We start from the raw sequence: 13,004 nt of genomic DNA, 5'->3' as shown, positions 1-13,004 counted from the left end.
ATTGATTACAGACAAGGCCTGTTTCACATGAATCCTAACAAGAGGAAACTGACAAAATCATTGAACGTGGAGGTCACTGTTTGGGCCACACTTTTTTAAAATTTGAATTAGTTGCCAACAATTAATATTCTATCCTGCTGGCCCTCTTGCCTCTTTGTCTGATCCCTGCATCTATTTCAGGTTTCAATCTACATAATAATACTTTCTTATTTGTTGTTGGGAAACTAGGTTCTTAGAGAATTCAGGTGTTTTGTTCCAAATCACTAAAATAAGTGATAACTAAAGAAGGAATTGATTGAGATGAGAAAAGGTTAATACGTTGTGTTCCATCATGTTAATCATCAAATTCATACATGTCTCTACCATTTGACTTAACTGAGGGTTTGAATATCTATAAGCTAACAATAGGATTGGAGTTAGAGAAAGGTGACTACTTTTTCAGTAATTGTCATTTTCTTTTACCAAAGAAAAACAGAAAATTAATGATCATTTTCCAATTTGCCACAAGTGACATTTAAAAACTATTTACTGAAGAAATATAATTGGGAAAGATATGAAATGCCTAAACCATGGGAAAAGAGGTCAGCATAGCAAAGATAAATAATAAAGGAGTAAATACCTTCTTAATTCAATCTCTATTCTGGCATTTAGGGAAATTGGGATAAGATTAGGCTTAATAACGGAAAGCATCATTAAAAATTTCTACCAGCTGCTAGGCACTGTGAATCGTATTCACGAAACAATCTCATGAGGGAGGTATTTTGTCATCACTCTTACAAAAGAATCTGAGGTTTCAGAGAGGTTAAGAAATATCCCCAAACCCATCCAACCAGCAAGTGGCAAAGTTGGAAATGGAACCAGGTGTGATTCCAAAGTGTGTATTATTTCCAGGGCACAATTTGCTTCTTTTGGTGCTGTTTCCGAGATACAAATTTTGTGCAGTTTAAAGTGTAAATAAATTTACAAAAGGAACATTTTAAATGATAGCAAAAAAAAAAAAGAGTGTGTCAAATTTTAAAGTGCCCTCAAGAAAATTTGTTCTCTATTACCATGAAGTTAATCTTATTTCAACAATTTTCTTTTTTACTCAGGAGAGCACATTCCCTTAGGACTGCCATTAGGCACAATTTTCTTAATCTGCATCAATTTTGTGCTGGAAATTAACAAAAGAGCATTTCTTTGGTGTTGAATATTCCCTAATTCAAGCTCTTCTGGAATATGCAGGTAGCCTATTCAAATATACAAATTTATGACTTCTCTTCTTCCTGAAATATTGATGTGATGATATATATATGTTTTTAAGTTTCTGACAGCATCTCCAACTCACTCACAAACAAAAGTCAATGTGGCCTATTTCTCTATAGGCAACAATGCACTTTTCCTCCCAGGACTGCCGAAAACCTTTTCTTTGAAACTCCTTTGACTGAGAGTTAGATCTCTCCAGACAGGCTGAGAAGGATTAGAGTGTATTCCTTTGGGTAGCAGCCTAGCAGGGTCAAAGGAAGGTAAAAGGATTTTCAAACAGGGTTCTGATGAAGAAGGCAGTCGGAATGAGTGGTTGAGGGACATAAAACACCTAACCTAGGACACTTGCATCCCCAACCAAACCCCAGAGGGGCTTTCTGCAGAGAGCTCCCTCCTTTCTCAGAGCTGGCTGAAATCATCTCTCTGCCCTTTCAGAATAGATTTGAATGGTGAATTACCCTGCTTGAAGAGGGGGAAAGAGTAGGGAAGCTTTTCTTTTCCCAGGAGGCAGCATCCCTATTTATAAAAGGTAATGAAATTGACACAGGTAAACTGATTATGCTAAGTACACTGGGTACACACAGCCTCTGAATACTGTTTCCTTTGCCTCCTCTTTTCGGTTTATACAGAAAGTTGTGATACTGGGGCTCAGAAGCTCAAGTCCCAATCAGTGAATAATTTATTAACCTTTAATAAGTTCCTGATCTCTTTGTACCTCAGTCTGAATTATGAAGTAATAGCTTTCTTAGTAAATTGTTTTGAGAGTTCTTGTTGAAAGGATAAACATGTAGTAATTATGAAGCCTTTTAGCAACATTCTGACAAGGGATTCCAACCTAAACCCCAACTGCCAAGAACTGTTTATTTTTATTAAGTTGGAAATGAACTGCTTTGAAATAATGAGGGAGGAAGTGTGTTTTGAGTGGTATTTTATAATAAAAATGATATAGAATCATCTAAAAGAATGTTGTGCAAAAGAGGCAATGTTTAGTTATTGAGAATTCTCTCTGGGCTAGAGGCTGGATATATAGGTGGATGAGACATCATCCCTGACCTCAGGGAGCTCACAGTCTAGAAGGGCTGACAGGCACATAAGCAAGTACACACAATAGGGGCATGCACACACCCGGCGCCAACGTAGCGGACACATCCCCAACTGGTACAGCATTTGGCTGGGTTTTCATGTCCAAGACAAAGAATTTTAGAGCTGATAGGGATCATTTAGTCCAGCCCTCTCATTGTCTGAGTTTATTGTCTGACCAATGTGGTTCAGTGGTTGAGCAGTGACTTATGAATCAGGAGGTTGTGGTTCTATTCCCTGTCAGGGCACATGCCCAGGTTGTGGGCTCAATCCCCAGTGGGAGGCATACAGGAGGCAACTGATCAATGATTCTCTCTCATCATTGATGTTTCTGTCTCTCTCCCTATCTCTTCCTCTCTGAAATCAATAAAAATAAATTTTTTTAAAAAGAGAAAAATGAAGGGACTTGACAAAAATATGGAAACTTACATCTCCAGACTTCTAGTCTGGGTCTTTCTGTGTTATATAGGTTAAAACTAAGTCCATTAGTCAAATCCGTGAAGAAGTATATGCAATAGTATATGTATAGTACACATATTGGAATGTAATAATATTTATATAGCATACAAATATAAATACATGTTATGAATAGAAAGTTATCGAGGTATATGTAAAGTTGTATATTTATATCAAATTATATATAGCACATATTAAATATTACATAATATTCTGTGCCTTACATATTATAATATGTAATGTATATTAATTTTATTTGTAATATATGTGCATCATATTACATATAAATATTATATACAAAAGGAATAAATGTGTAAAAAATGTTGCTTGGCAACCCAGAGAAAACTCACTAGATAGCAGCCTGGATTCCTTACTTTTTTCCATCATTTTGGCCTGAGAAGACTTACCCTCTTCCTGTTTAAGTCATAAATAACAGCATAAATCCAATCCCAGCATAAATAACAGCTCTTCCATGTAACCTCTCTCAGTGAACCTAAATCACTCTGGCTGTTAGACTTTCCTCTCCCCACAGCACTAGGTAGTGAAGGCCTAACGAGCCCCTTAATTGTGAAGCTGTCACATGATCATCGAGAACATGACCTTTAGACTCAGGCAGTGCAGGTGGGGGCCCACCCTGCCATTTGCTAGACATGGGAGTACGAGCAATTCCCTCACCTCTCCAAACCTCTCCTTTCCTCATCCGTGAAACAAAAAGAGTCGTTGCCTTTGCATTGTGTCTTTTCGGGATTGAAGCGCACATAGGCACTCAGCACTCAGGAAACGTGGGCTTTTAGTCCTTGTTTGTTTCCCTGCACACTGTGACTGCTCAATAAATATTTCTGAAGGCAAATGAAATTTTATGTTTTCCTTCCATTTTAAAAAATATTTCTCCCTCTTCAATCTTAGCTTTAGTCATTTACTTTTGTCACCCTGGGACAGGCAGATCATAAAAGCTATTTTAAATTATTTATGTTCACCTTTGGGTCTGCCAAGAAAGCAAACAGCCAGCTGTGGCAGATTTTGCCAACAGCGTCCTCTTTCCTGTCAACACAGAGCGAAAAACACAACTATGAAGGTTTGTAAAAGCAGGCTTGTTTTTTCCGGTGACTCATTAACAGTGAAAAGAGAGAAGCAAGCATCGAATGGTAACATAAACACTTTAAATAAGTAAGGGATAAACTGGAGTTTCTGGGTCTTTCTCAGTGTAGAAACACTTAGAGTGAAGGGATGATGAGCAAGTCAGCCGAAATGAAAAACTTCCCTTGGCAATCTCTCCAGGTAGCAATTGAAGAAAAATGGTTGTGGGCCAAATTATCTGTCTAATTGCCTCAAATCCCTGCTTGATTTTCCAATAAAGTCTGGCTTCCCTGTTAGCTCAGTTTTTCACATCTCTGGATTATTATAAAGTTAACTCCTATTATACCCATCCTCAAATGTACTACAGCTCTACCTAACCATCTTAGTTTCTTTTTTTCAAAGAATTATTGTATGGTCAAATGAACATTTCCTACTAGCTATGCCTTCACATGTACCCCAATTCCATCTAGCTAACCCCATGTGACAATAAATACAGTCATCCCCAATGTGAACATCAGTTAGAGCCTCCTGTCTCTCTCTCTCTCTTTTTAAAACAAATATGTTTTTTATTGATTTCAGAGATGAAGGGAGAGGGAGAGAGAGATAGAAATATCAATGATGAAAGAGAATCATTGATCTGCCTCTAGCACGCCCCACACTGGGATCGAGCCTACAACCTGGGCATGTGCTCTGACCAGGAATCAAACTGTGACCTCCTGAGCTACGCCGGCTGGGCTATCTCTCTCTTTCCACTTGTGCCCAACAACAGCCAATGTATTGGTATTTAAAATATACAGATAGGCTCCTCATTATCTTTAGAATAAAATGCAAACTCTACCATGTTCTCCAAGGCCCTGTACTTTCAGGTTTCTGACTTTCTGTTTGACCTCATCTCCTATCATTTCCCCCTCACTTAGTAGTATTTCCAGCCATTTCTTGAGTCCACTAGATGGAATCTAAGAGCTCTTGGCCTCTTTGGCCTCTCTGTTCAGAAGATTCTCCCTGGATTTTTTCACAATGTACATCTTTGATAATTCAGATGGCTATTCAAAGAGGGTTTCCCTGAACATCCTACCTAAATGCCCCTCTCTGTACCCTCTATATTCCCTATATCCCTTCCTCCTTACGTGAGCCTGTTTCCTCATTACCACTTATATTCTGGGATTAATTAATGAGTTACACGTTGATATCATCTTTGTTTCTGCACCAGCACATAAGCTCTATGAAGCATTAGCACCTAGGCCTAAAGCAATGTCTGGCACATAGCAGGTGCTTAAGAAATATTTTTGAAATGAGTGAAGAACATGAAATATTTGTAATATTTGTAAAGACTGGTAACGTAATATTTGCAAAGTGACAAATACTGAAATATTTGTAAAGTGCTGAGCAGAGTGTTGGGAACATAATACACATGCAGAGAAATAGTTATTGAAAAATTATGCAATTTCAAGTGTAATGTGACATCAGGGAAAATGTAGAATGAGATCCTACCAGGGGAGGATGCCCTTGACTATCAGGCTAGGAAACATCTTCAGAGGCCCACAGGTAGGAAAGAGGCGGCTGATGATATATCCCTTATATTCACACTATGGAAACTAGGTTCCACGCAGGCTCCACTGAATTCCACCAGATAAACCCCTTTGTATTCTAGATGTAGACAAGGGAGAGAGCTAGTCACAGAATCCACCGGCACCTGGGATGGCCACTGAACCGGCCCCTGTGCTAAGACAGACTCTGGGGCTGGTAGGAAACCAGATGCTCAGATCATCTTCAAGAAAGTTTGATCTTGGCACCCAGAACTTCTTTATGGCAACACCTCGGGGATTTAACATCAAAGGCATTTGGGGACAACGTGAGAAGGCTCAGAAAATCCATTTCTGTCGCCAAAGATGAAAAAAAAGCACATTTTTGCCAATTGCATGTACATGGATTTGCATTTCTGGAAGACAACCCTGATCAGATTTCCGTGCAAAGATGTGATGTCGGTGACAGCTCCGTGCGGCCCTGTGTATCATTAGCTACCTCTCAGCCCGAGTCAGAGAACAGGTAGGGGAAGAAAATGAAACTTGGCCTTGCCTCATGCTAACTCTGGAAACAAAATTTATTTGCTGCTTTGAAAAAAGTGCCTCCCAAGGCCTTGGCGGCGCGCTCCAAGGAGCCCTGGAGTTGTTTTCAGTCCGAGACCCAAGGGCAGCGTGCAGTGCAGGGTGTGGGATGTAAGGTAGGTGCGGCTCAGGGAGAAGCTGAAGCGCCCCTGCCAGGAGATTTGCAGCGTTTAAGGGACCTCCTCTTGGAACATTGCCCTTCACCACACAGGGTGGCGGGGATAAGACTCAGACTAAGAATCGTGCCTTCAGGGAAGTTGTTGTGACCTGCACCTCCGACCCTCGAGAAGGCTGAGGCAGAAATAACGTGCGGAGAGCTGGGAACGCGGCTGCAGCGACCTGATTGCTTTGGTTTCACATTCTTCTTGCTCATAAAGTATTTATCCAGCACCTGCTATGGGCTCCGAGGCGGTGGGAAGCAAACATTGCATTTCTCTCTTGGGGTCTGCAGCGTGGTTGCAAAATGGCAAGTGTGCCTTTGCCTTCCTGCCCCAGCGGCAAATGACTCGATAGAGTCTCACAGGAACCTGCTCCCATCGTGTCAGGGGTCAGTGGAATCTAAAGGAATGGAATCGCGTTTTTGTTCCTCCCCGCTTCTATTACTAATCCTCTGGAGCAATTTCTTCCCAGGCATTCGCAGATGTCAAATTCAGGGACCTCTTTCAGGTACCTTCCCTCCCAGCTACAATACCCTCCCTTCGCCCCTGATGCACCCCAGGACATAACAGAAAGAATATGGGCATTGGCTTCAGGGAGAGCCGGGTTCAAATCTTGGAGGGTCTTTAGACGCTACCACTTACATGCTAGGTGACTGTGAATAATTTAGATGAATCAATGCACCCTTCTTCAAGTGTGTAAGTTCTGACTGCGTCTGAATCTCATTCTCATGTATACTGGAATCGTTTTTAAAAACATGTATTGAATCCGTATTCTATGCAGGCAAAGGGAATACAAAGCTGAGTAAGACACAGCTGTCCTCCAGGGAGCCGGATGAAGTTTAAATACAGAAGTCATTATAGTGCATGTGGTTACTGGAATCAGATGGGCAGGAACTGACACGCTCCAGGCCAGCGTGTAGCGGAGAATAGCTAACCGTGCGTTTAGTAGGGGACCTTGGGGAGGACTGGGGCTGTGGGAGGTGAGGTCAGGATAGACTGTGTAAGAGTTTATCTTATAAACAAACTCTTATGGTCAAACCGTGGGGAAGGAGCTTCAAGGCAGAAGGAACATGGTGCAAGACACTGGAGGTTGAATAACCTGACATATTTGGAAAACAGGAAATATTTAAGATCAGATGCAATGCTTATTTTCACTTCCTATGTTTCTCAGGATTACACTCCAGCCACTAAAGTTATACTCCTATACCTACAGGTCTGCAGTTGTTAATGCATTTATTTATTCAACAACTATGTTTTAATGTCTACTAAGTGTTCGGCAATGTAGCAATTCGATCCTATTGCTATAGTGATATCTCATAATTATCATAATAATAGCTAGTTGAGTAATAATAGTAAAACTAGTATTTCCAGGTTTTCCATAATGTTTCTGCTTAGGTGATTTTAGAGATCAAAATCATTCTAGCACAATGAACAGATTTTGAAACAGCCTGTACCCATGAATGCACCGATCAAAGAGTGAACCTAACAGGGACCTTCCCCAGAGGGTTTCCCAGAAGACCAACAAAATAATTACCAAGTGTTTTTACAAACGGTAGACTGCTCAGTAATAGCAAAACTGTCATCCTGTTACAAGTAACAGAGCTCCTTCCAAAGTGATTACGTCTAATCAAACTATGGCATCTTTTCAAACAAGACACATCAAGGCCGTAAGCCAAATACCTCTGCTTTCCAGATCCCAGCGTGGCACAGAATCTCTGCTAACAAGGACCTGGGAAATTTTTCTAGCTCTTGCTCAGCAGAAATAAATAGCTAAGGTATAACCCTCCTGCGCCTACAGTTTTGAGACGTTAATGACTCCTCAGGTTGTGTCAGCCTGACATTTTGGAGATAGTGACTAATGATGTTATGTGCATGCTAGAGAGACAGAAATGGCTTGTCACCATGGCGATGGTTATCATGATTTGATTGTGTTATTATGTACAATGGGGAGTCTCAGCCACCCCCTCTCCTTTCCTTAACACCTACCCCAACCCCATTTAGAAGATATACAGCCCATTCTTGGCTCTGTAGAACCAGACCATTTTCTGGTGTTTATGCCTCATGAGAATCTGTATGGAGATTTCTTTGCAGTTATCAGGAATACGGAATAGAAGGTCCCTGCCTTCTGAACCCCAGGTATTAAAATGGAAATGAGTTGACCTGAGGGGTTGTTTAACAAATCCTGAGTGGAACTAGGAGGTAGCCATGGGTCTCAGCTAGGGCCCAGGCCCAACAATCAATTTTATCTCTTTAGTTCAACAGCCTCTGCGCATGTGTTTTGTACCCAACCAGTCATGTGATTTATTGTAAAGAAGGAAGGCTCATGACCATGGCCCACGTAACCCCACAGTACCGATCAATTCTCTGTAGCAAAGAAAGTCTTGGTAGAGTCATCAAGGATGCTCCATATATACCTATTTTTTTCTTAATTAATAAATTAAGAAAACTGTTCATCCTCAAAACTCATTTACTTGTCACTGTGTTTTAAACTCCCCACATCCAAGGTGATCAAACTTTAGTATGAAAGGAACCTATGTAAATGTAAGTTCCCGAAGAGTATCAGATCTATAATTTGTTTCAAACAACATCAAATTGAGCATCTGCTAGGTGCCAAATACAATATTAGAAAATGTGGATAAACTCAAAAGAGTTTAGTAGAAAATGTATTAGGAGAGAAAAGCATATTATTATAATGGACTGTTACCAGGCCCCCAATAAAGGTATACAAAGCATAAAAGAGTCTTAATGAGCTGTTAGTATCTTTATTTAGAGATGACCAGAGAAGACTTACTGAAAAAGGGACTACCTCAGTTTCTTTTTTTAAAATATATTTTTGTTGATTTCAGAGAAGAAGGGAGAAGAAGAGAGAGATAGAACATCAATGATGATAGAGAATTATGGATCAATTGCCTCCTGCATGACTCACACTGGGGACCAAGCCCGCAACCCAGGCATATGCCCTGACCAGCAATGTAATCGTGATCTCTTGGTTCATAGGGTGATGCTCAATCACTGAACCACACTGGCTGGGCCACCTCAGTTTCTTTAAGAGGTACTTAGGGATTCACTCCTGAACTGCTGGAAGGGAGGGAGGTATTTCAGCACGTGAAACTCACAGAGGCAGATAATGGTTTTGTCTTTTGCTCCAGCAGTGAAAGTGGTGGGAAACACCAAACCTTACTCATGAAGGAAAGGACAACTGGATTTCTTTTCCTGCAGAAAGGGAAAACGAGGTCTTAAAGACGAGAAGAGATATAGGCATGATTAAATTTTAGGATAATCTCTAAGGTGGAAGGGGGGAGTTGATTGCAGAGAATATCCCTTATCCCTGGTCACAGTAATTGGCCCAAAGGCCCAAAACAGTCACTGGATCCAATTGAGAACAAGAATCCTTTTGGGATGACTTGATTCTGAAGCCAAGGGAGACAGCTTCTCTTTCCTCTAGCCTTGTTAAGTTGGGTTGAGGAAGCTGGGTTCTGCAATCTTCTGCTATGTGGAGCATGCCTATCTGCAGTAAAAGGAAGCAAGAGCAAGAGAATGACAGGAATGACCAAGAGAAAGAGGGGGAGTGAGGGGAGGAGAGAGAGAATAATTAAAATACCTGGGTCCTACTGAGTCTGAAGCCAGCTCCACCTCTATCCATAAATTCCTTTCTGTTTAAATATGAGATGTGTCACTTGTAGCTAAGGGTCCTGACTCACAGAAAGGTGGGGTTCAAATGATGAGTAGGACCAATGAGTAGAAATTGAGCAGCCAGCTAAGAATATAAAACACATTCTGGGCCAAAAAGGACAATGCATGTGATTTCATATGACTAGACCATAGTCTGTGAAGATTTCATATGACTAGACCACAGTCTGTGAAGGGGCTGGGGAGTGACACGAGAGGAAGCTGAAGAGTTGGGCAGTGATCAGGACACAAGTGACCTTGTTCTCAATTGGATCCAGTGCCTGTTTTGGGCCTTTGGGCCAATTACTGTGACCAGGGATAAGGGATATTCTCTTATCAGAGCTGGGACTTTATCCTGCTGATCAGCACTTCCACTCTTTTCACAAAAGACACATTTTTCTTTTTAAAATTTTTATTCCATGACAGGCCAGCCCATTTGTAGAACACATTAAAATGAACAATCAGGTAAAGGAAATAAAGACATACAAAATCCTAGCCAAATGTTTCATTAAAAGGCTAAGCTGACATAAAATCACTCTGTCAAGTAACTATAACACTTACTCTTAATTTCTGTACTTACCTTGTTGCAGACTAAAAATAAACAGTTTGCAGCCCAACAGTAGTTTGCAGGCCACACTTTAACAGGGCTGGAGATGATGGAGAGCCATTGAACTGTTTTAAGCAGAAGTGTCGAGATGTAAGCTGGGCTTTTTAGAATGACTTTACCTACAGTGTATAGATTAGCAAGGATGTCTTCAATGATGCATTGCACACTCTGCTCTGAATCAGATCCTGTCCAAAACTTTTCTTCAGACCTTGGATGAACACACAGAAGGCATCCTGATAAAAGACTGATGATAGAGTTGTTAGATGTAGCTAACATTTTGAATGACAGGATGAGGATTTTATCCTTTTTTAACTGTTAGATTCACCCAAGAGTGACTTGTGAAAGAGCAGCTTGGTTCTTGATGCTGGAAGTGTGTACGTGCATGTGTGTGCATGTGTTGTGTGCATATGTGTGTATGTGTGTACAGGCACCTGCTTACTTGATGTAGACAGTGAAGTACCTATTGAGGACAAGCTTGGTCTCTTCTCAGTTCTGCTTTGATTAGCCTGATTGGTAAGGGACTTATTCCAGCACAAAGGGGAGAAAGAGGGATGTGCCATCCATGTCTCCCAGCCCTGATCTAAGTTTATGTTATTCTCTCAGGGTTTGGGAACATGAGTAGCTGGTCTGTGCCTCTATGACCTGGTTATTAGATATATATTGTTCCCTATGCCAGAGCCAGTGCCTCCAAATGGTCTCTTTACATTTTTATACAAATTACGATTTGTTCTGTGGTATATAGTCTGGAGTTAAAGTGGTATTGCATACTTGAAAATTGCTGAGAGTAGATCTTAAGTGTGCTCACCACACACACAAAAAGAATTAACTCTGTGAATGATGGATGTCTTCATTATCTTGATCTTGATAATCATTCCACAATGTACAGTGCATATTTAAAGTATACACGATGATTCGATATAGAATTAATTATATTTTTCAATAACTTCAATAAAGTTGAGGGAAAGAACAAGAAAAATTCTATATTCAGAAGGGCAAGTAAATACCCTAAATTCCAGAGTTTGAAACCAAAATCCCCTTGGAGTGAATTTTGGAGGGATATTTGTAAAACTCAGCAAGTAACAGGAAGCATTCTCTACCTGGGGTTGGCACAGAATATCCCTCACATGCAGCACTAATTCAGAGAAACCGATCCCTCTCCCCGACTCCTCTTATTCCCAAACGCTGACTGACCCTCTCATCCACAAGCTGTCACATGTATTTTTGGAATCCTCTTTGAGGATGATCTTGATTGAGTTCATCAATTTCCCACAGTGCTGATATTCTGACTTCCCACTCAAGGCTTAACAGGAAGGCATATAATTAAATTTCCTGCACACTAGTAAACTACACTATTGCACTGGAATGCACAATATGCTTCTTAAATTTTTTCAGTTAGTGGAGTGTCTAGAAAGATTTTCAGATCACTTAGAGCAAAAATTAAAAATATTACTAATAATAATCACAATCTACTTCTTAATGGGGGTTTACTATGAGCTAGACTGGTGATTTTCCACTAGTGTGCCCCAAGAATTTGTAAAACATGCAATACCTGACTATTTAGTCAGGGGCACTGACCTCTTTTCCCTTAGATTGTCAAATTAAAAAATGACAACAGCCAACACAACAATAGCCATTCAGTGTGAATCAAAATTATACCCATTTTTTGTCAGATCGGCAAAAATGATAATATTTTTTGGTGTGCTGCAGAATTTTAGTAATTACCTTAAAAGTGCCATGAGATGAAAAAGGTTGAAAATCACTGAGCTAGACAATATGCTAAATATAAAAATGTGTTAGATATATTTTCTGATTAAATTCTAACAGTAACTCTGTTAGGAATATTTTACTGTCAACTTTTATCTACAAATAGGGAAACTCATGTACAAAGAAAAATTAGCAACTTGCCCAAGGTGAAAAAACTAAAATCTAAGTAGAAATGCATTATAAATTATAAAACTTACAAATCGTTAGAGGAGGGAAATAGGTAAATTAAGATCTATCTAGAAATTATAAGAAATTTTTATAAATTTCATTTGGCATAAAAAGAACATAACTGGACATGCAATAGCAATAGAAAAATCCATAACTGAATATTCCAAATGCCATCATGGCAATACATTTCAAAACTTAGAGAAATGGAATCATTTCCTAGGAAAACAAAATTGGACAAAACTGATACAAGAAGGGAAAGAATGCTTGATTAGATTTACAAACATGAAAAGAATTAAATAAATGCTTAAAAATGATTAGTTATAACTAGTTATATAAATGGTTCAAAATCTGTAGGGGATGTTACAGGAATTTTCACGGAATATCTAATCTCTATTATATAAAAATTTTCCAGAATATAAAACAAGAAGTAAACTTCTTTGGGTGACAAGTGGGTAGTTGCTAAGAAATATTTGCATTCAACTTACCAGAACATTTATGACTCAACTAGAAAGAAAATTAAGATTGGGTATATATACAAAAACACTTCTCACTTCTTTAGAAGTGATTCCAGAAATTAGTAAAAGAGATACAAATCTAATTATTTCAAAGAAAAAAGACATTGGACCAATAACTACTAAGATGGCATAAAATAACAGCCTTAATGATGAACATATT

This window comes from Myotis lucifugus, unplaced genomic scaffold, assembly GCF_000147115.1.
Source record: "Myotis lucifugus unplaced genomic scaffold, Myoluc2.0 scaffold_17, whole genome shotgun sequence".
Lineage (NCBI taxonomy): Eukaryota > Metazoa > Chordata > Mammalia > Chiroptera > Vespertilionidae > Myotis > Myotis lucifugus.
This window is presented reverse-complemented; position numbering follows the sequence as displayed.